The 26335-nt window shown below is 44.9% G+C and overlaps 1 protein-coding gene across 1 annotated transcript in view; it reads left to right on the top strand.

Annotated features, from left to right (window-relative positions):
- The window catches only part of LRRC49 (leucine rich repeat containing 49), a 115892-nt gene that overhangs the window by 75363 nt on the left and 14194 nt on the right, over window positions 1-26335 (top strand). The gene's annotated exons all lie outside the window — the stretch shown is intronic.

The raw sequence follows: 26335 nt of genomic DNA, 5'->3' as shown, positions 1-26335 counted from the left end.
CCCATTCTTTTTTTCTGAAACTGTTGTTTCGTTTTTTGTCTTTTTTCTGGTTTTTTTTTCTTTTTTTTTTGTAACTGAAACTCAATAAAAAGAATTTTAAAAAAGAAAAAAAAGAAACAAGAGCATTACAAAATAGAGCCAGGCAGAAAGTGATGGCATTCCCTACAGAAAAAACCTAAGGGCTCTATGCAGCCAAGGTGTACTCAGAGTAGACTCACTGAAATGAATGTACCAAAGTTAGGCATGTTCATCAAAAATCTACAAGTTATGGATCTAAAAGGTCTGGCCATTTAAAAAGTGTTTTTGTCTAAAAAGAATTATTTTGGTGCTATTGTAGTAAAGCTGGGCAACCTCAGTGAAATGGCTGCATTGCCATAGTTCAGTGGCAGAGTATCTGCCTTGCACACAGAGGCTCCCAAGTTCCTTCTGTGGCATCTCCAGGGAGGACTGGGAGATGCCCCTTGTCTGAAACTTTGGAGAGCCGCTGCCCTTCAGTGTAAACATACTGAGCAAGATGGACCAGTGGACTAACTCAGTGTAAGGCAGCTTCCTTTGCTAACCATGCATCTCACTTCTGAAGGTGGGGAAAAGAGGGCATAGGGAAAGGCTTCTGAGACTGACCTCAAGGCTCTGGCAGGTTTGTGCAGGAGGAAGGTCAATTACGAATCAAACTAACTAATAGCTGTTGTCAGATTTTTCTTAGGATGCCTTCCTTGTTGATCTCAATTTTTGTTCAGAGGTATCAGGCAATTGCATCCAGGTGAGTGTGATGCTCCGATGTGGGGGTGAATCTGTTCATTTGCACGCCTCAGGGGAAGAATTCTTGCAGCAAGGGGAACTTGGTGTCCTGGTTACCTGCTCTTTCAGATTAGGTTTCTTAGCTGAGTGATCGCCCAGCATCATCCCTGAACTAATGCACGACTAGGAACATAATTATCCTTTGGGTTTCTCACTTCTACTAATTTTGTTGTGCATCTTTTGGCTCAAGTAACATAGAGATAAGATACATATTTGAATAAGATGCATATTTTTATATGGATGCAGAGATAAGACAGTGCAGGCCATAAATAGACTGATCCATCTATCCCTGGAGTATGTAGAGCTTCTTCTCCCCATGGAAATGGTTGTCCCTCTGCCCTCTGTTAGCATCTGCTTGCACAGTAAGGGTGTGTACCAAGTCCTGAAGCCTTTCACGGGTTGGACATGTTTTCCCATTTGTTATGCATTCTTGTTCAGAGTAGGAATCCAGATCTTGATGACTAAGGCTGTATCTCGTTTCCTGCTTTGGAAAGAGGATCTTAAAGGGAAAAAGTGAGTGTGTGCTCTTTTGTTTATCTGGAGAGTCTCTGTAGCATGAAAGGAGCAGCAATTCAACATGATGTGCCTTTGCCAACATTGGGAAAAGAACTAAAGGGGTGGGGGGTGGACTGGAGGTTTTTCATTCACATGCAACCCATGTTAGATAAGTTGCCTTGTTTGCCAATAAAGATCTGTATCTCCAAAGAGCTTCTCCATCTTGTGATCAAACTCTGAGCCACCTTGGCACAAGTTTGTATAAGCCATCTCCCCTTTTCATCATCTTAATAATTACAAGCCTTTGAAAGTACAAATTGAAACTATCCTGAAGCTCAGCCTGTCTCAAATGCATACTTGCCCTAAGTATCTCATTCCTTACAAACAAGCATAAGTACATTTCACCCCCCCCCTCCTGCCTCTCCATTTGAAAAGAAGTCAGTGGGTGGATCTTGCTAATTTTAGCCATAGGTTCGCTTTGCTGTTGTAATTTGTGGCAACAAACGGGTTTGGCGCAACTTAGACCCCTGGAAGTTCTTAGTAGCTTCCTCTATTGTTTTCTAGTAAGTTCAGACTTTGAAGTCTTTTCATCCTCTTGTCGATACTTGTCTGTCTTTGTGGCTTTTTCTCCATTTCCCACCATTCCTGGAATACTAACCATATTAACCTTCAAGGGTTCCAGTGCTTCAGAGATGCAGGGCATGGGCCCTTAGGCCTACATTTGCAAAAAAAATGTGTCAGTGCTAATGCCTATGTGTATATGCAAATTAAGGCTTTAAATGCCACAGAAAGTGAGCCAACTGATTTCCCAGCCAGATAATCCCATAGAAATTCTTCAGTTAACTTGTGACTTACCATAAACAAGTTCCTCTTCAGTTCATTTCCCTCAATTGATCTCCAGCATAGCCTACTCCAGATAAATTTAATTCCATTCAATTAAAGCCAACACCCCCAAAATAATATCTAGAGAAAATATTAAATTTATATGAATATATTTTCCCAAATGAACACCCTAATTGGTAACCAGATCATCTACCCTCCGATTTGATTTCCCCTAAATTCATTACCTACCCAGAATTACTCAATAAGAGCTGTTCAGCAGTGGGACGGTCTTTCTCGGGAGGTGATGGACTCTCCTTCCTCGGAGGTTTTTGAGCAGAGGTTGGATCTGTCATGGATGCTTTAGTTAAGATTCCTGCATTGCAGGGGTTTGGGCTAGATGACCCTTGGGGTCCCTTCCAAATCTAGAATTTATGATTCTATGACTCCCCTTCTTTTTTTCTCCCCTTGTTGTGTAAGTTTCTCCTTTCCCTTACCTCACCTCCACTTTTGTGTCCCGCACCCAAAAAGGATTGTCAGCCTGTGGAGCAAGGCTTGTACTATTTTTATATGATTTCTAGTGCATATCATTTGCTTTCAGGTATTTGCCTGCCCATCTAGTCTAGCCTCCTGTTCCCACAGTGGCCAACCAGATGCCTGTGGGAAACCTGCAAAGCAGTTGGTATTTAGAAGCCCTGCCGCCTTTGAGCCTGGAGGCAGAGCAGAGCCCTTGTGGCCAGTGGCTCATCAATAGCTCTCTCCTCTTCCATGAATTTGTCCAGTCCTCCTTCAGTGCCACCTACACTGGTGGCCAACATTGCCTCCTAGGTTGGGAGTTTCATAGTTTAAGCATGAGAAAGCAAGCTTTTAGCAATGTTTCTCAGGATCCCATCCTTTCTCCAAGGAGCTCTGTGTGGCTTACATGGGGTTATCTCAGTTTTCCCTCACTGCAGCCCCCCTGAGAGGTTGTGTGAATATAACCTACGCAGTTAGCCTATACCTTTGCAAATATTTTATTTCATTAAGCTTACTACATGCAGTACCCAGTATCTTTGATCCCTAGGACAGCTCCCCTTCTCCAGTGGCTTACCAAAAAATATAAAAACACCAAATTATAATAATATAAGACAATTTCATAGTATAGCTGCACTAAAACACATGGCAGTTCTATAGCAGCAGCCGTTATAGTGGCAGAAACTTAGGAAGCCTCCTTAGAATTCAGACCTATGGGTTGCTGAGGTCAGTATTGTCTACACTGACTTTTGCAACTCTCCAGGGCTTCTGCAAGGGCTCTTTCCCAGCCCCAAGAGATCCAGGGGTTCCTTTTCCATGGAAAGGACAACTCTGCTCTCCTGGTTCTGGATTCACAGGATGCGTCTTCCTTGCTGAAGGTCACAGGACCTTTGGTTCCACCATGACAGAACATAAACTGTAGTAACAAAAAATAAATAGGGAGGGTGTGCCTGAGGCAAAACTGGAAGGTGCTCTCCTGCCCCCGTCTCCACCAAAGCCAACCTTGCCTTGAGATTTTGGCACGCTCTCTCTGGGACCGCTGGGACAGTCAACGCTGCTTCACTGGTGGTGGTGGGGCGCCTGTGGGCTTCTGCTACTCAAGGCAGCTGCCTCAGCATGCCTCGTGGCACACCAGCCCTGTTCATCCCCGATATGCCATGTCTAGGAAAGCCATATTCCTCCTGCCTCGCTCCATCACTTCCAAAGTTCTGTGAGAGTGATAGAGCAATGAGTTTCAGGTGCACCTGGAATTGGACTCAGAAACCAATATACAGTGGTGGTGGACCAGAAAAAAGATTATGGCAGGAGCGTCTCCACCCCCATCGTTCAGCCCGGACACTGAGATCCAGTGCCGAGGGCCTTCTGGCGGTTCCCACACTGCGAGAAGTGAAGCTACAGGGAACCAGGCAGAGGGCCTTCTTGGTAGTGGCGCCCACCCTGTGGAATGCCCTCCCACCAGATGTCAAGGAAATAAACAACTATCTGACTTTTAGAAGACATCTGAAGGCAGCCCTGTTTAGGGAAGTTTTTAATGTTTGATGTTTTATCACTTTATTATTATTATCATTAATACTTTGTTGGGAGCAGCCCAGAGTGGCTGCGGAAACCCAGCCAGATGGGTGGGGTATAAATAATAATAATAATAATAATGCAATCCCTCGTAGCCGAGTAAGATTGTCTTCCATGTACACGGTCTTAACAGTGAGTCCGTAAGTGACTGTTGAAGGCCAATTCTGGATCCACACGTCCTTCCACAGTGGGGGGTCATAGGTTTTCAAGCGGGAGTTGATCATGGTGAAGGTTTGCCAAGCGTGCCTTCCTCTTTGCACATTTCTCCCTTTCGTCCTGAGTTCAAGTGTCTTCAAAGTCCATGACATCTTTGATAAACGCTGTTCTCCAACTGGAGCGCCTGCAGGCCAGTGTTTCCCAGTTGTCCGTGTTTATCCTACATTGTTTTAGATTTGTCTTGAGACAGTCTTTAAACCTCTTTTGTTGACCACCAGCATTACGCTTTCCATTTTTAAGTTTGGAATAGAGTAATTGCTTTGGTAGATGATAATCAGGCATCTGCACAACATGACCAGTCCAACAAAGTTGATGTTGAAGAATCATTGCTTCAACACTGGTGATATTTGCTTCTTCCAGTACACTGGCATTAATTCGCCTGTCTTCCCAAGTGATATGTAGAATTTTTCGGAGACACCATTGATGGAATCTTTCAAGGTGTGGGAGATGGTGTTTATAAGTGGTCCATGTTTCACAAGTGTACAGTAAAGTTGGGAGTAAACAGCTTTGTAAACAAGCATCTTGGTTTCCCTGCAAATGTCCTGGTCCTCAAACACTCTGCCCTTCAATCGGGAAAAAGCTGCACTCGCAGAGCTTGGGTGATGCTGGATTTTGGCATCAGTGTCGGCCATTGTGGGAAGATAGCTGCCCAGGTAGGAGAAGTGATCAACACTTTCCAACATAACACTGTTGAGTTGGATTTGTGGCACTGCAGAGGGGTTGCTTTGTGCCTGTTGGTGCAGCACTTTTTTATGGATGTTGAGCAATAGGCCATGCTTTTCGTAAGCTTCTGCTTTTCTAGGTGGTGACTTGCAGCTTACATTTTAAGATATTTGAAGGAAAAATAACAGTGCATGTTCATGATAGAAGTTTATCTATGTGTCAGGGGAGAAAGTGGGGAGGGATCCCCCCGCCCCCTCTGGTGACACCCATGGGGTTTTATAACCCTAGGTGGGATATACCGATTGGAATTTTGAGGGTGGTGGTCCTGCAATGTTGCAGTTTGAACCACAGCCACCATTATTGATAGTATTTAAAAAACAAAGAAACTGTGTTGCCTTTCCACTCTGAATATTGTAGCTCTGAGCCCCCTGTCAGCTTGCCTTCCAAGCCTCTTCAAAGAGTAATGTGCTCAGATCGGTCCTGTTGGCGCTCGCTCAGCAGCCGTGCCCATGGAAGTGATACTATTTCAGTTCAGGCCAAATAGTCCCCTTTTTAGTTAGCTTGATTGATGACCCCCCTCCATACATTAGCAAGATGTATTCCACCTCATATTCCACCTCACATGTTGGGGGGCTTAATCTGGATACTGAAGCGAAACCCCCTTCTGCTTAAAGTGGGGACCATGCACAGAAGGCGCTAGATTTCACCTCCCAAGAAACTGCGTATTCTGTACCCATGCAAGAATCAGGATAAGAAAGGGGGGAAAGAAGCCCCCCCCTTGCATGTCTCCATTCGTGCCTTTAACACTTAAGTGCAAGGGAGGATCGCCCAGAATCACATCTGGTTTCCATCGGCTTGAAATATACTGTTAGACAAATGATTGTAAAGTTAATTCAAAATACAGTGGTGAAGAAACTGGGCCTATGAAATGTTGTGTTTGCATTACTTTATATACACTCCCATCGTCTAGACATCTTATTTGGATATACGAGAAACTTTAATGGCATTAACGTAATTTACATTTGGTGAAACAAGTCATGCCAGCGTTTTGAGAAAGGCTTGGCTTTCCAGCCGTGTATTATCTGGTGTGTGTGTTGCTGTGTCCGAGCACTCGCCCTTGTGCCTTCGTAGCCCCATAGCAGGCATCTGTATGCCCTCTAGACTTAATGGCTCATCATATTTATCTGTGATAAAACCAGCCAAGAAACCAGAAGGCAACTCACCATGATCTGTTAATTTTGAGTGTGTGTCAACAGGATGCAGTAAACTTTTCACACTGACCATAACTTTGACTAAATACCTGTTGCCAGCCTATCATCCTGTGGGGTGGGGTGGGTGGGTGCAAGTTGGTCTAGTGGTCTGGCTGTAGAACAATTGCCCTGAAAAGTTCGCATAAGAAAAGCTCTGCTGGATCAGGCCAATGATAATCCCATGTGCAAGCTGTGAAGGCAACAGCCCTCCCTGGTTGTTTGACCACAACGACTGGGATTCAGACTGCATCTGTACAGGGAGGTTCTATATTTCCATCATGCACTATTGACAGACTTATCCAGACTTAGGCCAAGAATGCTAAGCATTGCCACGTATGTAATGGTGACATCGCTCACACAAATTAGAATTCAGTATGCGTTTGTGTTGCTGAGTACTGTGAAAGAAAGGATTTACTGCAGAGCTCATCTGCACTTTTACTAGACCTGTATTTTGACCAGATTGTGTACCGATCAATTCCCTCCAGGTATGAGAGCTTTTCTCGTTATTCCATGGCTGTGCCTTGTGAAAAACTGATCTTACCAGCTGAATTGAGCAAAATCTCTCTTCAATTTTTCCAAACTATTTGCCAAAGTATTTGCCAAAAAAACCTGTATAATGAAGTTGCCAAACACCCCTTTGTTGGGGCTGATGCAGAGAATGCACCACCACCATCACGACCACCATCACCTGAGCTTCTGAGGGTGGCAGAGGGTCTGCTCTGCTGATCTGGACCCCTGAGAAGGTTGTCACCTTTATTGATATTGGTAGCTTTATTTTCATTTCCTTCCTCATGACCCCTAGCATGGAAATTTGCTTTTTCTACAGCTGACTCGCACTCAGTCAGCATCTTCATTGAGAGCCAGTGTGCAACAATGGTTTGGGTGTTGGACTGGGGCCTGGGAGACCAGGGTCCAAATCTTGGCCATGAAGCCCATTGGGGCCAGTCACTGCTTCTTGGCCTAACCTACCTCACAGGGTTGTTGTGGGGATCAGATGAGGAGAGAGAAAACCATGTACACCACCTGGAGCTTCTTGGGGAAAAGGGGGAATGTAAATGCAATGAAACAAGTAAAAATTAAATATGACCCCAAGGTCTCACTCCTGGTCAGTCACTACTAGTTCCTATGAGCATATATGTGAAATGAAGAAAGAAAGAAAAAACCAACCCTGTGCTTCAGTTAATGCATGTTTATATAGATTTGTATTTGCCGCTTTGCTGCCCATTCCTTCCGTTTGGAGATATCCTTTTTGGAGCTCTTTGCATTTTGTTCTAATGGCCCTGAACAGTTTGTTAAGTGGTTTAGTGGAAAATCAACTTCAGCTCAATTAAAAACAATTTCCAGCAGAAATCTGGCAGCATCTTCATACCTCATTAGGGGCTGAGCTCTACTTTGTCCTTGTTTTCCATAGCCTTCTGTATAGGTCTGCAACTATCTCAAGGCTGCACCTTGGCTTCTGAACGACTCCGTTACATGGAACCCCAGGGGCAAACTCATCTCCCCCCCCCCCCCCCCGCTAGCCTGTGCTTTTCTTCCTAGGCCAAGCAGACATGGAATGTGGAGCTGCTTTTTACTCCTAGGATTGTTTGGTGGCAGGGGCTATAAATCAGGGGAGGACAGAGCTAGCAAAGTTGGAACATCTGGCTTACCTTGACCAAAAAAGAACCTCTCAATTGCCAGAAAGAAATCCCCTGACTGTAGACTGCCTTTGTGAGCACAGAAAGGGCAAGCAAAGTTTACAGCGCAACCAAAATAAGCCACCTTTCCTCTCATGAATCTGGATCTCCTCGGAGACCCTTCCTTCTCCAGGATCCCTACCTCTGTATCAGGTGAGGCAGGTGAGAGCCTTCTGGGTTGTGGAATGCACCCCCCCCCCGCTCACCTCATGCAGAGTCTGTTTTCCTTACAGAGCCACTTACCCATTTGGTTGTAAGTAACTTTGGGTTACCTTGGACAAGATGAAGTGATTAATAATAATAGTAATAATAATAAATAATCTACTCTGCCTTTTTGAATTTTTAAGAGTACATCTCCCACAACTGCAAACAGAAATCAGGGAGGTCATGCTCCACTAGGGCTGCAGCATCCATCCCATCCAGATTGTTTTAGCAGGAGGAAAGCCCTACTGAACTTAAGGAGACATTCAGTTTTTTAAATTATAAAACTATCCCACACCACTTTTGAGCTTTAAGAAGGTCTCTCAAGGTTGTGGCTATGAACACAGGAGCACTGCTGCCTTTTACTGAATTGGGCCATTTGGTCCATGTAGCTCAGTATTGTCTACACTGACTGGCAGCAGCCCTTCAGGGTTTCAGGCAGGACCTGGAGATGCTGGTGAATGAACCAGGGACTTCCTGCATGCAAAGCAGATGCTCTAATATTTGTGAATTGCCTTGATTTCAGGTTTAGTTTTCTCTGTATCTCTTGTTGCAAAAGAAACCAAATAATACCAATAATTAAAACAACACACTGCCACTGAGCTGCAGACCAGGGACGTAAAATGTCAATACATTTTTTTTGGAAAAAGCATTCAAGTCTCAGGTAAACAATTTCCAAGCAAATGTGAACATTATAAGTCATCAACGTGATTCAGATGCCTATTCAAACAGGGTGGTTTATTTTGTGAAGTATCAATTATCCTTCAGACCTTTGCTAAAAAACTATTTTCACTGGCAGGAAGGCAGATGCAGCCAGTGGCTTGCCTGAGTTCAGATATTTTTCTCCAGATGCAGCCCTTTATTTGCACTGATATTTCAGCTTTCCCACCGGCAGCTCCTTGCAGGGTTGCTCTGTGTGGTCTGGCCCAGAGCACAGAGGTTTTGTCCAAAGACTTTTTGCACTGGTTAACCAGGAGACCCAGGAATGTCTACATGCTCCTCTTGAAGCAGAGGATAACCTCTGAAATGCATAGTAAGATGTTTCCATCTTCACTCTCCACCCTTCCCCCTTGAAGCATTCAATCCCTAAACAAGCATTTACCCACTAAACTCTTTGCTTCTCCGGCCCAGCCTCAGTTGCCTTTTCCCCATCTTAGAAATGGAGCAACCACTCAGAAGTTTCTCTAAACTCCAATTGCCCATTGTAACTCCCATGGTGTTTCTTTGGAGGACTGTTAAAAGAGCCACCAGTGGAAATGAGGAATAGTGACTAACTCCTTGCTTGTGGAGTGAGAATAAAACTTGCAATACAAATATAAGGTGTGACCAGAAAGTTCAGTAAATGGTCACAGAAATTGGACAGTGAGAAATATTTGAACATACATGCCTTATAGGCCTTCAAAGTAGGCCGCCTCTGATACGATTCACCATTGACAACGTTCGCAGAACTGTTGGAAACTTCTGGAGAAGTCCTCTTTTCATACTGCTTTCAGTTCCCTCGTCACAGCAGCTTGGACATGTGAAATGTTGGAAAATCTGTGCCCTTTCAATGCAGATTTCAGTTTTGGGGGAAAAATAAATTCGGTGGGGCTAGATTGGGAGAATATGGAGGGTGGAACAACTCAGTAACCTCAGTAATGATTTCACGCAGAATATGCAAGTCTTTTGCCGTCATTTGGCTGATCCTGCATCAATAACTCACGAACTCTGTCGACATTTGCAACTGTTCTGCTTGTTGACGGTCTGCCAGAACGAGGGTCATCTTTGATGGTCTGCAGCCCTTCACGGTAACGCTTAAACCACTCATACACTATCTTTCGAGTTACAGCCTCATCTCTGTACACAATTGTGAGCATTTTGTGGGTTTCTGATGCCAATTGTATGTTTGAATATTTCTTGCTGTCTCATTTCTGTGACCTTTCACTGAACTTTCCAGTCAAACCTTGTAGTTAGGGTGAACAAATTTTCTTAAGTTGGAAGCATAATTATACAAAACAACACAATATTTGCTCTGTGTTCTATGAGAAATGCATGCATTGTCTTAAAGTATGCTATGTACTTGAGCAAAATCATTACCCAAATCAAACCTTTGGTTAATAAACTGCAATGCATGCAATTAATCAACTAAGTTTTCTATTGGATCAATGCCAGGGCTGGCTCAACCAGGAGGCAAGACGAGGCAACAGCCTCAGGAGGCAGATCCCAATGTAGATCTTTATCATTCACTTGCTCCTGATACGGATCTTCACTCACCCCTTCTTCCCTGGCAGGGGTTACAGGAGACACCCAAATGTCTTGAGTTGTCTCTCACCAGTGTCCTACTTCATACAGAATTGAATTCGGCTTTTGTGCAATTGAAACATCTCTACTAGAACTCCTCTCCATGAGTTACTTGAAGAATTGACAAAGACTTTTGTCCACTCTTGCCTGCCTCTTCTCCTTTCTCTTTCTCCATAAAGATTGGCTGTGGCCATAAGGCCCAGCTCTGTAAACCATGTTGCAGCAAATGGAACAGTTCCTTTGATCTGCATCTCATACCTGTACTTGAATGCAGGTTTCAAGTTTTCTGAGGCTGACTTGCTATTTGCAAAATAAAAAAGGTGGTGGGACACATAGAGAGAGGCATTATTGCCATTTAGCTAACCCCAATGGCCTCCCTTATTAGCTATTGTGTTGGCCATTGACAAGCAATGCTTTGATGGAAAGCAAAGTTAATCAAGGACTCAAGGATGGAGCCATCACCTCACATTATTCCAGCACATCGGCCTGACTCAGAAGGCCAGTAACTTTCAAAGGAGGTGCTATGGGCTCAATAGATCGTGCATTGCTTTTGTGAACATTCCCAGCTTTATCTGCTTAGGAATTTTCCTAACAACAACAGCAACTCAAGATTGGACAAATAAGGTGATATTGAGTTCATTTCTCCACATTCCTGCATTGGTTCCGATGTTTAATTTTTTATTTTAGAAAGTCCTCATGAAAATTTACCAGCATTTTAGCATATGTTCCTCCTAATGTACATGTTCCTGAATGCAATTTTGCTGAGCATAAACATTTTTGCAAGCAGATTTCCTTAATAAAATTCATTTCTGCATGTTGTTTTCACATATACATTGTGCTGGTCCCGAGGGCTAACCGTGCAGCGAGGTCCGATTCCAGTCCAAGGTTAAGGGTACGGTATGGAGGCTGTCCGTCAAAGCTGAAGCAGGGTCCAAGGCAGGGAGTCGGGTGAGGTCAGGAACTCTGGTAGAAGAGCAGGACAGGGTGCAGGCAGGAACAGGCTACCAACAATGTTGCTCCCGCAACCTGGGACTGGGGCTGGCCGGCTTTTATTTGCCCCGAGGCATAGGGCGGCCCCGGTCCACAGGTGACTTGCCTCTCCTGGCCTGGAGGCAAGCACTCCTCTTGCGAGAACTTACTTCCCTCCGCCTCTCTGCCCTGAGCCTCTGCAGCTCAGGAGAGGCTGGAGGGTTCCCGGACCCAGAGGCAACCTCAGCTTCCTCTGAAGGGGCTGAGAGTGGAGCACCTGCAGGCAATGGGTCCTCCATCACCTCAGGAGCCAGAGCAGACTCAGCTGGTGCCTGCACCTGAGGATCCAGCACAGGTGAGGACCCTTCAGGCTCAGGCCCCAGCCCCGGCTCAGCTGGTTCTGGAGGCGGGGACTCCTGTGCAGGCTGGGATTCCTCAGGTTCAGCCTCCGAGTCCGAATCCCAGGCCATCACATGCATGCATTTTAATGCACATTTTCTTTTAATATACATATCTTTGTCCCTGCTCTTTGTCTGGAGAACTGCATCACGAAATCTGGAGAAGCGTGAATTTCAAAGGATATTATATTGTATATTGTTTTGGGAAGTGTGATTTTTTAAAAAAAATAATATTTATTACTTTTAAAACTTACAAAAAGAAAAGAGAAAAAAAAGAAAAAAAGAAAAGAAAAAAAACAAGAGAAGGAAAAAACAATATAATACAATATATAAACAATACAAAACACAACATTAACCTAAACAAAACAAAACAAAAACAATTTAAAAACATACATTGTACCATTTCAATGCCTTATCTTTCATTCCCTTGTTTCATCGACCTCCTCTCACCTCCCTTTTTGTATTCCACTTCTATTAATTGTTTCAGCAATTCCTTTCCATCTTTCTCTATTTTCTGTCATATAAATATCTTAACTTATTTTTACCCTTATTTTCCATTAATACTATAATGCTTATTTATGCTTAACTCCTTATAACATTTCAACTACCTGTAAAGCCATAAGATTTCATTCCAACATTTTTCTAACACTCACTAATTCTACAATATTTCTATTTCTAAAAATAAACTTTAAAACTTTTTCCAATCTTCTTCCACCATCTCTTCTCCCTGATCTCGGATACTGCCAGTCATTCGTCAATTCCAAATAGTCCATCAACCTGGTGATCTTCTGTCCGAGGCTCTTAACTCTTTTCCAAGTCCCTTCTGTAGGTCTTCTTCATATTTATACATGCACTTTACTTTGTCTTCTACTGATCTTGTTCATATTTTCCTTCCTTTGATACTGAATAGCAGATCTCGGGGAAGCTCCAGCCTAGCAATGCTTTTATTCCTTCTCGACAGGTCAACCAAATCTCCATGTTTAAATCTAAAATCCATAAGGTATTTCAGGACATGTTTCAAAATTCCTCCAAATCCAAAGGCCCCCACAGCTCCAATCTCCTCACAACCCAAGTCCAAATCCCAAAAGTCAGTAAATCCCTGCATGAAGGGATCTATCCAACTTTCCTTCTCCAGTCCCGGCAGGGCTCCGATCCTCAAAATCTGACTTTTTCTAAAATCAGTCATAAAAGGCCTCAACTTATAGTCCTCAATTTGCCTCTGTAAGGCTGGGACTCCCACTTGTATTATTTTAGGTTCAACAACAGCAACTTTCTCCTTCGCCTTCTCGACAATTTGCCCTGTCAAAGTAGATTCCTGTATCAGATCCTGAATAATTTCAGTATTGATGGCCACTTTTTGTCCCAAGTTAGTCACTTTTTGTCCCAAGTTATCAATTTTAGTAGTCATGACATCTGTCTTCTTGTGGAGTTGTTCCAACGAGTGACTTATCTTGCATAATGCAATCACTAAAGCTTCTTCTGTCGACATTCTCAAATAGTCCAAGGTCAATCCCTGATTCTCACAGTCTCTTATCTTGCAGCTGGTTCCCCCAGCTCAGCTCTTATAACAGTTTCAAAAGCTCCCTCTAGAGGGAAACAGTTTCTATTTCTGTCAATCCTTTTAAGCACAGTTCAAACAGTAAATATAGTTTCAATTTTCAGTTACTTTTCCTCCTTTTTAAACGCAGAAGAGGACAATGGAAACAATATATTTCTCTTATTTAGCTAACTGTCAAGATACGTTCTATTCACAGCCAATGAACTTCAAAACGTCAATCTTACTGGCAGAACCCTTTCCAGGTTCAGAGCAGTGGTGATTTAATTTTCAACACTCTCTCCTGCAGGCTTGCGCGATCCAAAATTTCCCCCCTCTTCTCCTGCTTCCAAGGGGGGGTTTAATAGTTTTAATCGATGGAAGTTTAATCCTTTACAGAAGACTTTCCAAGACCTTAGCTTGCAGCGTCTTTGCTTCAATCTATTTACAAAAGGGGAAGGCGGACTTCCTGTTTAAAACCTTCCCGTTTCGGTGCCAAATTAAGACGTTTGTAAATCCAATTTTCCGTTCTACTCACGGGTAGTTGTTTGAAGTCAAATTGTCCACAGGAAAAAGTCAGCGCTCTCCGGCAACAGCAATGCGGCTTCACTCCGTGAAAAAAGCAATCAATTCGAAGCACTGCACCACTCACCCCACGTCGCTCTGGATCTCCGAAACTGGATCTCCCCGCGAGTAGGGGAGGCGCAAAAGGTGCCAGCCGAATCCCAGGTTCACAGGCTTCTCCTGCCTGTGATTTTTAGTGGGTCTCCGCCTTCGCCGTGGCGGCCAGACCCTGTTTCCACGGAGTAAATTCCTCCTGATCAGAGGAATTCCGCCATTGCCAGAGGCGCTAACCCGGAAGTGGGGAAGTGTGAATTGTTACTAAATGATACCAGACTGATTTTTTTTCTCCCATTCCTACAAGAGGATCAGGGATCATTTGCTGTTCTGTCTTGGGCAGCATTTCTCCTTGGGCCAGCCCTGTCAAATGACAACGTACCTTTTGCTTCAGGCTTTTAAGAGATAAAACTTCTGTGGAGCCCATTAGTGATTCTTTAGCCTGCTGCCATACAGGAAGTGCTTATGCTTGTAATGTGTTCGCACCAGAAGGTTTTTTATTGTTTTAAATATTGTTTTGTGATGTTGTGTTTCATCTGATTATGTTATGAACTGCTATGGGATCTTATGGGAAGACACACAGTCCAAAAATGAAAACAAATAAGCAAATGATCTAGCAAGCACACAAAATAAACTTCTAAGAATCAAATTGCTTTGCATCTTCTAATCTTCTGCCTAGTGAAGGTACAGGGATGATCAGCAAGCACTAGGCACACACTTTTAAAATGTTCAAAATGTTCAAAATCTTGAACAGACTATTTTAGGGCCTACCTGAATATATTTCCCTATTTTGTTAGATCAGCTGGAGAGGTCTTGCTCCTCATCTTTTCATTTCCATAAGCAAAATCTGCCAGGACATTGAATCAAATGTTCTTCATTGTAGAACCCACTCTGTGGCATTCCTTCCCCAGGGATATATGCAGGTCCAACTCTGTTTACTGTTTTTGCTGACAAAAGGGTATATTGCTGCTGCTGCTGCTGCTGCTGTTTGTCTTGACATTTGTTTTAATGTGTTTAATGGTGGCTCTCTTAGGGTGGCTTTATGGGGCGGAGGTGGCTGGGACATGGTGGGACATTGGCTGAATTTCCATAATGTCACAGAATGTCTTGAAGGAAAATCCTTGAACAAAATGTGGGAGATGTATCCTCAGGCAAAGAAGAGCTGTATTTCTGATGTGTCCTGGGGGATGTGTGTTCATACCTCTGTCATCCCTTGCTCTTACTCCAACCTGCCTCACAGGGTTGGTGTGAGGATAAACAATGGAAGTGAGGACCATGTTTCCACCTTGAGCTCCTTAGAGGACGCAAATGTTGTAAACAAATCTCCCTACATTAATCTCCCTCCCCAAACCCATGATTGCCCAGAAATTGCCTGGTCTTGAAATAACTTTGCTTTCCCATTGGTCAAGAATTTTCACATTTTTCTTTTACAGAATCAGCTTCTAAATTTAGTCTTCCCCTCTCTGTGTGTTTCATTTTTGTAATTTATTAGCGTGGCAATTCTACGTGCTCCATCTTGCCAAAGCTGAAACAGAAGCCAAAGGTTTGACATGAGCAAGAGGCTTAACAAACACCGTCTCTGGCTTGGCTGCCTCGGCAGGGGGAGGGGGCTGAGGGCTGCTCCAAGATTCCCTTTCGTGCACGCCTGGTGTAGCCAGGTACAAGCTCAGGGGCTTGAGCAGAGACAACAGCAGCCTGCAAAGCTGTTTGTATTCTTTAATCAATCTTTAGAACATGATCAGGGTTCAAAAGACACATTCCGCCTTAGTTTTTGAGCTGAAGAGCAGGTGGCTTAAAGAAAGGAAGGTTCCCAGAGGTACAGTTCTCAGAATGGTTGACAAATCAATCCCTCTTCCCAGGGAACTCTGGGAATTGTAGCTCTGTGAGGGGATAAGGGGCCTCCTAACATCTCCTGGCACCCTTAACAAACTGCAGCTCCCAGAATTCCTGACTATTTAAAGCGTCATCGTCGTGCTTTAAATGTATGTTGTGGCCCATAAATAAAACATTGACTGTGCAAAGGCAGTGAACCAATGAGGGGCAGCTGCAGGAAAGGCCCTGCTTGTGGGCTTCCTAGAGGCACCCTGTTGGGGGAAATGGGAAGCCTGATGTGGTGGACCCTCATTTCATCCAGCGCAGCTATGTTTTTCTATTAAAAAGCATCTGTCTGGCCGCATTGGGAAGCAAGTTGTAATATCTGAATACCAGTTGCTGGAGACACAGGAGAGGAGTGTGTGGCTTGAATCCTGCTTGCTGGCTTCTCAATAGAGGCATCTGGTTGGCCAGGTTGAGAACTGGTTCCTGGGTGAGATGGGCCGTTGGCCTGATCCCACAGGCTCTTCTTACGCTCTTAAATCCAGCAGGGCCCTTGCATTGTAAAGTCTTAATATCCTCAGATAAGGGAATCATTTCTACAGATGTCCGGGGCAGCTTGAGACGTTGTTGTTGTTGTTTAGTCGTTTAGTCGTGTCCGACTCTTCGTGACCCCATGGACCAGAGCACGCCAGGCACTCCTATCTTCCACTGCCTCCCCCAGTTTGGGCAGGCTCATGTTTGTAGCTTCGAGAACACTGTCCAACCATCTCGTCCTCTGTCGTCCCCTTCTCCTTGTGCCCTCCATCTTTCCCAACATCAGGGTCTTTTCCAGTGAGTCTTCTCTTCTCATGAGGTGGCCAAAGTATTGGAGCCTCAGCTTCAGGATCTGTCCTTCCGGTGAGCACTCAGGGCTGATTTCCTTCAGAATGGAGAGGTTTGATCTTCTTGCAGTCCATGGGACTCTCAAGAGTCTCCTCCAGCACCATAATTCAAAAGCATCTATTCTTCGGCGATCAGCCTTCTTGATGGTCCAGCTCTCACTTCCATACATCACTACTGGAAAAACCATGGCTTTAACTATACGGACCTTTGTTGGCAAGGTGATGTCTCTGCTTTTTAAGATGCTGTCTAGGTTTGTCATTGCTTTTCTTCCAGGAAGCAGGCGTCTTTTAATTTCGTGGCTGCTGTCACCATCTGCAGTGATCATGGAGCCCAAGAAAGTAAAATCTCTCACTGCCTCCATTTCTTCCCCTTCTATTTGCCAGGAGGTGATGGGACCAGTGGCCATGATCTTTGTTTTTTTGATGTTGAGCTTCAGACCATATTTTGCACTCTCCTCTTTCACCCTCATTAAAAGGTTCTTTAATTCCTCCTCACTTTCTGCCATCAAGGTTGTGTCATCTGCATATCTGAGGTTGTTGATATTTCTTCCGGTGATCTTAATTCCGGCTTGGGATTCATCCAGCCCAGCCTTTCGCATGATGAATTCTGCATATAAGTTAAATAAGCAGGGAGACAATATACAGCCTTGCCGTACTCCTTTCCCAATTTTGAACCAATCAGTTGTTCCATATCCAGTACTAACTGTAGCTTCTTGTCCCCCACAGAGATTTCTCAGGAGACAGATGAGGTGATCAGGCACTCCCATTTCTTTAAGAACTTGCCATCGTTTGCTGTAGTCGACACAGTCAAAGGCTTTTGCATAGTCAATGAAGCAGAAGTAGATGTCTTTCTGGAACTCTCTAGCTCTCTCCATAATCCAGCGCATGTTTGCAATTTGGTCTCTGGTTACTCTGCCCCTTCGAAATCCAGCTTGCACTTCTGGAAGTTCTCGGTCCACATACTGCTTAAGCCTGCCTTGTAGAATTTTAAGCATAACCTTGCTAGCGTGGGAAATGAGTGCAATTGTGCGGTAGTTGGTGCATTCTTTGGCACTGCCCTTCTTTGGGATTGGGATGTAAACTGGTCTTCTCCAATCCTCTGGCCTCTGCTGAGTTTTCTAAACTTGCTGGCATATTGAGTGTAGCACCTTGACAGCATCATTGTTTAAAATTTTAAATAGTTCAGCTGGAATATCATCACTTCCACTGGCCTTGTTATTAGCAGTGCTTTCTAAGGCCCATTTGACTTCACCCTCCAGGATGTCTGGCTCAAGGTCAGCAACCACACTACCTGGGGTGTACGAGACATCCATTTCTTTCTGGTATAATTCCTCTGTGTATTCTTGCCACCTCTTCTTGATGTCTTCTGTTTCTTTTAGGTCCTATCCACTTTTGTCTTTTATTATGGTAATCTTGTACGAAATGTTCCTTTCATATCTCCAATTTTCTTGAACAGATCTCTGGTTTTTCCCATTCTATTGTTTTCCTCTGTTTCTTTGCATTGCTCATTTAAGAAGGCATTCTTGTCTCTCCTTGCTATTCTTTGGAAATCTGCATTCAATTTCCTGTATCTTTCACTATCTCCCTCGCATTTTGCTTGCCTTCTCTCCCCCGCTATTTGTAAGGCCTCGTTGGACAGCCACTTTGCTTTCTTGCATTTCCTTTTCATTGGGATGGTTTTAGCATGATTTTTAGATTTTTAGATTTTGAGACGTTGTTAGCCCGAGGCAAAATTGTGAGGCTTTGCAAGGGCTTTCCCCTCCCTCCTCTCCTGGTGGCAACGCTGGGTGGCAGAACATCTCTCCTCTCCCTGACTTGGCGAAGGGAGGAATCCTGCAGAGCCCCCCCCCCCCCCGATTGGGGAGATCATTGGCAAAGCAGAGCTGCGGTGGTGGGGGTGGGAGGGTGGGCAATGCACCTCCTCTTAGGTTTTCACTGCCTGAGTCGGCTCATTCATGCTGCCTCATCTGTGGGCCAGCTCTAAACCTATCACTACTAACTTGTGTATGAAGAAGTATTTCTAGGGAACAAATTTCCCTTGCTTTTCCTACCGGAGACCACTGGTCATAAAATTGTCAAAAATCTAAAGACTGAATGTTCAGAACCTTTAGTGCTTGGTTTTACCTAGTACTATCAAGAACCCTCAAATTCTTTTCTCCGTTTACATTTCTCTGCTCAAGAGAAAGATTTGGTGTTTAAGGTCCTATCCATCAAAACAGAGTCTAACTTTTAGCATTTAGGTGCAACAGATAAAAATGTGTTATGGGGATGCCACCCTAGACACCCCAAGTTTTAAAACGAGTCCCATGAGTGAGCTGATCAGTCCTGAGAAGGCAGCCCTGCTGTGTCCTGTGTGTGCTAATGAGGACTATCAAGGGATTAAAGGCTATCCACATGGGCAATGGAAGTGGAAGGGAGAAAGATGCAGGCCTTCAAATGCATGGTACGTGTTGTGCAAGTCCAGTGTGCAAAATTCAGACATAGAAAAAGGTCAAGTGGGAACTGCAGCAAAGTATTGCAGCACATCCTCACCTTCTTCTCCTTCCCCCTTTCCATAGTTCTAGCCCAGTAGCTGCACCCTCCTCCAGCAGGTCATTACAGTCTTCCCTCCCACCTCCCAGATTTCAATTTTCTTTTCCAATTGATTCTCAACCTTCATTGCTACTGAGTATGTTTAGTCCTTGTCTGAGGGTTTTTTTAGGGGGAGGGGAGGCGAAGAGGGTTGTCCCTCATTTTTTCCTCCAATGCAGTATTTCTGCAAATGTCAGCATTCCTCTGAGGATAAAAGAGCCTTCTGGATCAGACCCACCTAGTGCAGCACCCTGTTCTGACATTGGCCATCCAGATACCATTGGGAAACTTGAAAGCAGGATTTGAGAACCAGAGCAGCCCTCTCCCCCGCTTCCAGTCCCTGGAATCAGAAGCATGGCTGCCTCTGATCATGAGGGCAGAACATTGCCATCATGGCTAGTATTCCTCCATGAATTGATCTAATCCTTTTTTAAAGCCATCCAAGTTAGGGGCCGTCTCTGCCCCTGTGGGAGAGAGTTCCATATGCACTTCTGATAATTTCTTTCTCAGTAGCCTCACTTTGGACCCATTTCTGTTGGCACTTCCCACCTGAACTAGCTATTAGAACAGGTATTAGAACAATGGAGAATTCACATTCATTAGTCCTGCTGTTTTGCAGGATGGGAAGACATTTTGAAACTTTAAACATCCAGTGAGAAATCCAAATGAGGAAAATTTTGGAAGCATGGCTAAATTGTTTTAGTTAGATGCCTGGGCAATCTGTTACTCAGGTGTCGCAGAGGCACACCCTCTAACCATGAAATGGAAGCAAGTCCTCGTTTCCATTAGCGACCTTGAGAAATCTTGCACTACTAAGTTTGGCAAACATTTTAGAACTCCCGGTGGGTTGTTGGTTTTTTAAACGGTCATTGTAAAACCCCTCTTGCCATGCCTAACTGTAAATATAACCCCACTGCCAAGAAGACTTCATTAGTGTAGTTTGCATTTTAATAGGTAGCTTTTGGCTGAAGCACAACCTCTCTGAAGATGTGCATGTGTGTCTGCTTGGCACACGTTGCTTAATGAGGTAAATGTTCATGGCGTCAAATGTCCCCTCCTCTGCCCCCTTTGCCTGCTTTGTAACAGGGCTTTAATTAACCACACCGAAAGAACTGTAATCTGTGGGAGGAGGAATTTTGGAACGAACCCTCAGCGCTTCCCTCAAAGGCCAGGGGTTAGGACTTCCTTTCTGGAGGCTCTACAAGCACCATTGATCAAAGCCATGAGCCAGTTCCTCCTTGAGCTTGGCAGCTGTGGGCACATCATGGAGACTGCAACACTGAGAAATGTCAGACAAACGAATAAAACTACATTTTCACCACCTCCTGAAACTTTTGACACATTTCTCTGTCAGAACAGCCAATGAAGTAATTAGTCCTTCGTTTAATCCTTTGGAGACGGGGGTAAATGGGCAGGCTCCCAAAGAGAGGGGAGGGGCGTTCAGTGCCATAGCCATTTCCTGAAAAGTTTTCACTGGTTCTGTCGTTGGAAATAGGCCAACTTTCACCTCACACACTGATGCACTGTAGTAAATGTGAAACAGCCAGAAGATCCTAAGAAGCAGCCCTAACCAGAGGAAACAGCTATTTCTCCAACCTTTGCTCACTCCGCAAATAAAGTCTTTTCACGATTGGGAGGACTTCAAGACTTCAGGTTTATAATGTGGACCTTGCAGAGGCCTTGTCCTCTTGGAATCAAGTAACTTTTTTGGAGAGATACTGTAAATATTTCTGGTGTCCTCCTAGTGGTGTTGCTTTCAGAGAAAGATATCTGAAACAGAACATGATGTGGAAGCCTATCTCTTCTCAGCTGCTTACAGCATTCTGCAGTACACTAGTAATTCTTTTGTGCTACATGGTTCCTTGTAAGCATCACTGAAATATACACTTTGTAACTGTAATGATGTTTTCTCTCTTGTCTTCTCGCCATTGATGCATTGTTGTTATGGTCCTGTGCCTTTTCACATTTTTGTGTGGTGGTTATTTTAGGAAACCTGGAGTGTATATGCACATAAATTACATGTATAATATATTACTCATATAATATAGCTTATAATCAGGGCACACAATAATGTGTATAATAATGTGTGAGAATTTGTACTTTAATGGAACCCAGGGGAAAAAATCTTGCTCCATCTTCCATGTGACAATCAGTCCTTCAGTATCTCAAGAGGCAGCCATTTGAAGATGGCTGTGGCAGTGGCGTAGCGTGGGCAAGTAATTTGCGCCCCCTAACCCATGGATTTGCGCCCCCTAACCCGTGGATTTGCGTCCCCTAACCCTAACCCCCAGATGTTGCGCCCGGTGCGGCCGGCCCCCCCTGCACCCCCCATGCTACGCCACTGGGCTGTGGTATCACCTATTAGCCTTCCCTTCTCCAGACTAAACCTACGTAACGCCTTCAACTGTTCCTCACAAGGCTTGCCTTCAAACCCTTTATCATCTTGGTCGCCCTCCTCTGCATGCCTCCTGTCACTTGGCACCCCCCAAATTTCTTTACATAACATGCTCAGCAAGCTCTTGCATAACTAACATCAGGATTTTTTAAAAAGAAATGCAGATCTTCCTTTGGCTAAGTCACAGGAACATCTGTCTCACTTGTCTGTCTTAATCTGCAGCAGAACCAGAGACCTACAGCAGGCAAGTCATGTCCCAAGGTTGCTGGCTTGCATCTGTTTTCTCTGTACGCTTTTTGTAAGATGCCACATGTAATTAAAATCTATTTTATATTTGTAATGACACCATGACAGGATTCCTATCCTGCCCCTCTGCATGAGAAGAGTGACGGTTCAGCAGCAGTTCAGCTGTCTGCTTGACATCACACTGGCCTGGTGCATCATGAAGGAAGGGAGGTGTTGAATGTTTATTAATATATATTCCTCACCAACTTGGGAAATAGGTAAAGTAAAGGTAAAGGTACCCCTGCCCGTACGGGCCAGTCTTGACAGACTCTGGGGTTGTGCGCCCATCTCACTTAAGAGGCCAGGGGCCAGCGCTGTCCGGAGACACTTCCGGGTCACGTGGCCAGCGTGACATCGCTGCTCTGGCCAGAGCCAGAGCCAGAGCCAGAGCCGCACACGGAAACGCCGTTTACCTTCCCGCTGGTAAGCGGTCCCTATTTATCTACTTGCACCCGGAGGTGCTTTCGAACTGCTAGGTTGGCAGGCGCTGGGACCGAGCAGCGGGAGCGCACCCCGCCGCAGGGATTCGAACCGCCGACCTTTCGATCGGCAAGCCCTAGGCGCTGAGGCTTTAACCCACAGCGCCACCTGCGTCCCTAACTTGGGAAATAGCTATGTCTTAAAAGATATATTGGGACGCGAGTGGCATTGTGGGTTATACCACAGAGCCTAGGACTTGCTAATCAGAATCCCTGTGATGGGGTGAGCTCCCGTTGCTCAGTCCCTGCTCCTGCCAACCTAGCAGTTTGAAAGCATGTCAAAGTGCAGGTAGATAAATAAGTGCCGCTCCGGTGGGAAGGTAAATGGCGTTTCCGTGCGCTGCTCTGGTTCACCAGAAGCGGCTTAGTCATGCTGGCCACATGACCCAGAAGCTGTATGCTGGCTCCCTCGGCCTGTAAAGCGAGATGAGCGCTGCAACCCGAGAGTCATCTGAGACTCGACCTAATTGTGAGGGGTCCCTTTACCTTTACCTAAAATATATATTCCATATTTTGGAAAGTGATTTTTCCGCCTATCTGCCATTTGTTCTCCACAGGTTCGGCCACCTCTCAAGATACCATCACCAAAATCGGCAAGAGGGTTCCCAACATGGGGGTGGCAGTCCTCATTGACACTCGGATGCCGGGCACCATTTTGATTCAAGATAGCAGACTGAAACAGGCCATTGGCATGACTTCACCCATGTTTTGACATAGTTTTGGCTGCCTCTTGAGATACTGCTGCCAAACTCAGGTGGGAGTGTCCATATTCATGGATGTTTGGATGCCCTGCGCCATTTTGAATCAAGAGGGTGGACCAAAATGTGACTTTGGCATGACTTTGCCTGATTTTTGGCATGACAGATCCAAACTCACAAATTGCACTATCCATTTAAAATACACAATATTTGATGGTCTCTACAAATTCCCAAGCAGCACAGGGCAATCGCCACTAGTAAAATAAGAAGAAATAAGCAAATAATGGATACCCCCCCCCCCCGTATTTTGAGGGTGAGAAGTGCACAGAACACAGATAGAGAAGGCTAAGGACTGTCTATCCCAAATCGCCAGCCGCAAGAGGATAGGTATTTTTTGACAAAATATTGGAAAGCATCAGATAAAAACTTCAGCATTTTTTTCAGCCATGATGGTAAAAGAGACATCTTAATTGCTCACAAATTGACAGAGGAAGAACTTTGATTCTGTTGGGATTGCTCATGTGTTCCAAATTAACCTATGGAAATCATTACCCACAGGATGAGGCCCTGGCCACTTTTGATAGCAGTTTTTTTTATTTTAAGGATTAGATGAATTAATAGACCATTAACATTAGAGCCTTCAGCAGTTGCTACATAAGAGTGTGGAATTATAGATTTCTGAGACATGAACCAGGAATGGGTAGCTCTAGCTAAACTTGTGTGAACTGCAGCCACAACTGCATCTGGCGAAGTAGACCGTAGTCCATGAAATCTTAGGGCATGATAAATTTGTTAGTCTTTCAGGGTAAACATGAGAAAGGAGAACTTGCCGCAAGAGGTGACATTTTTGACATTATATTTCCTTTGGGTGCCTCAGAAACGTCTGTTGGGGAAACACTGTGGGCAAACTGCTTCCCGTTTTCACATGTGTTCCCCGAGGACATTGTTGTTTTGGGATTTAAGGGTCAAATCTGTCTCTTCTGCCACCCTCACCATTCAACCTACCTCTGCCTAGTCTAATGAGATCACCCAGGCGAGTTTACACAACTCCTTCTGTCATTCAGCAAGGTTAATCCAGGTAAATGAATAGAAATACCTAAGCTTCAACAGTGATATAACTGGAGGGAGTACAATCCACATTCCATCTCTGCCCACTCACAAGGGAAAGAATCTTGGAGGGTACAAATCTGTGCTGGCATCAAGCATGCTTTTCCCTGTCAGTAAACAGGTTGTGCAAAAGGACGGTGATGAGTGATTTGCTTACCTGGACTGATTATGAGAGGCCCAAGGGTTCGCCTCGCCTCGCCTCAGTTTCAGTTCTGCTGGGAAGGATAGAAAAATGGTGGAGAGGGAATCTAATGGAGTACTGTGCAAAAGGGGCATGGCTGACTAGCTGACTTCAGCCCCAAACTGGACTGGAGGCACTCCATGCTGCAACATTTTGTTGTAGGTTTCTCTCCTGGGCACGGATTTCCATTGCACATACTTGGCTTTAGTTATAGCAGGGCAGGGGGCAGCCAATGGAACATGCTGCAGACCACTTTGGGTAGGTGGGCAGGGCCACCTGCATGCCAGTCACCTGATGCCATGGACAGGAGCGCCCTACCAGTGGCTACCAGCTACAGTGGCTATAATGCCATTTGCTGGAGACAGAGGCCGATTCAGGGCAGTGAGACTGATTCCGCCACCCTAGATACCAAGCCTAGGAGCAGTGCAGGGTGTTGCAATGGTGACGTAGTGAATTGAGCAGAACAGAAGGCATTGGCCTAGATGGGTCATGGGCCTGATCCTACAGGGCTCTTCTCATGTTCTTACCACAAGCTACTTTGGTTTTGTTTTGCTTATTTTCTTATTTTCAGCCTAGAACTATAATGGACTTAATTACAAGGCTAGATTTACCACCCACTCCACCCCAATTGTTACAACAAAGTTAAAAAATACATAATATTTGAACAATGCAGACTATGGAATTCTCTGCAGAAAAATTCCCCCTTTAGCTTTTTTGAAACCTCTATGTCTATATTCACAGGTCTTTCTGCAACAATGAGCCACTCTCCAACTCCAGACTAAGTATTAGCCCTCCTGGCCATTGGAAGTGATTTAAATTCCACCCTTGTTCACAAGAAGCTCCTAGCTCTGTCAGTCCTAGCTGCTTGCAACCGGACTCAAAATAATCAAACACTGGAAGTCTGCATCAGGTTGCTCTAGGGATGGATAGTTTGAGAGCCTGTGGGGCACAGTGATGTAGCATGGGGGGTCAACCACGCACCCCCCCACGCGCTAGCCCACTTGGCTCCCAGCTGATGGGGCTCCCCCCACGCCCCGCCCCTGCTCAGCGTGGGAGCCACCGCCCATCAGCGGGGGAGGGGGCTGCCTGTGCCTGACATGGAAAGAGTGAAGAGGGCTCTTCACCCTCCATACCCTGCCCCCGCTCATCTGGTCCTCACCTGGCAGTAGCAGCAGTGAGGGGTTAGCGTTTTCTGTCCTCCCCTGGGGTGGCGGCACATGTGCACACACCTGCCCTGGTAGGGTATTACTTTGTCTAAGTGTTTAACCCACTGCAGGATGGTTCTAAGAGAGGATGCAAAATGAGACCATTTTTATGTTGCCTGGCTTCTGACATGCTTCGTAAAGAGAAACAGCATCCCACTGAATGTCAACTTGAATAAAATACTGGGGGCGGAGCAGGTATGCCCCAATCCACATAATTGATCACATGATGTGTGTGTGTGTGTGCGCGCGCGCACACACACACACCATTTGAATGACAATGCCCTTAAACTTTGGGGGCAGGGTTGGCCCCCTCAAATATTTTATTGGAGGGCTGAAGACCCCTTGGCCCTAGGAGCTGGTTCCTATGTTGCGCCAGGTGGTGAAGCTCCCTTATCGTACAATTTGACTCTTCCTTCCAAAATGTCCCCCTTCTTGGAATCTGTTTTATGACTCTGTGTCTGCAACAGTGTCCTGTTCCAGCTGCAGTGATGTGCTCTCCTCTGTCCTTGTTCTTTGTTTTGTATTGCTTTTATTGCATATTGCTTTTGAAAACTCAGTGAATGCATCTTTAAAAACCCAAAGTGTCTTTCCACTGGGTTTTTACCTGTCATATTCTGTCTGCCTCACTTCTGTTACGGTGATTGTCCTTTAAGGATGCAAGTTTGAATGTTCTTCTGTGGGGCCTGAGAGGCCTGAGGATGAAATGTGGCTCTCAAGCC

Source organism: Podarcis cretensis (assembly GCF_951804945.1).
Source record: "Podarcis cretensis genome assembly, chromosome: 14".
Classification (NCBI taxonomy): domain Eukaryota; kingdom Metazoa; phylum Chordata; class Lepidosauria; order Squamata; family Lacertidae; genus Podarcis; species Podarcis cretensis.
Note: the sequence above shows the minus strand (reverse complement) of the source record. Positions and strands in the feature narration are given on the sequence as shown.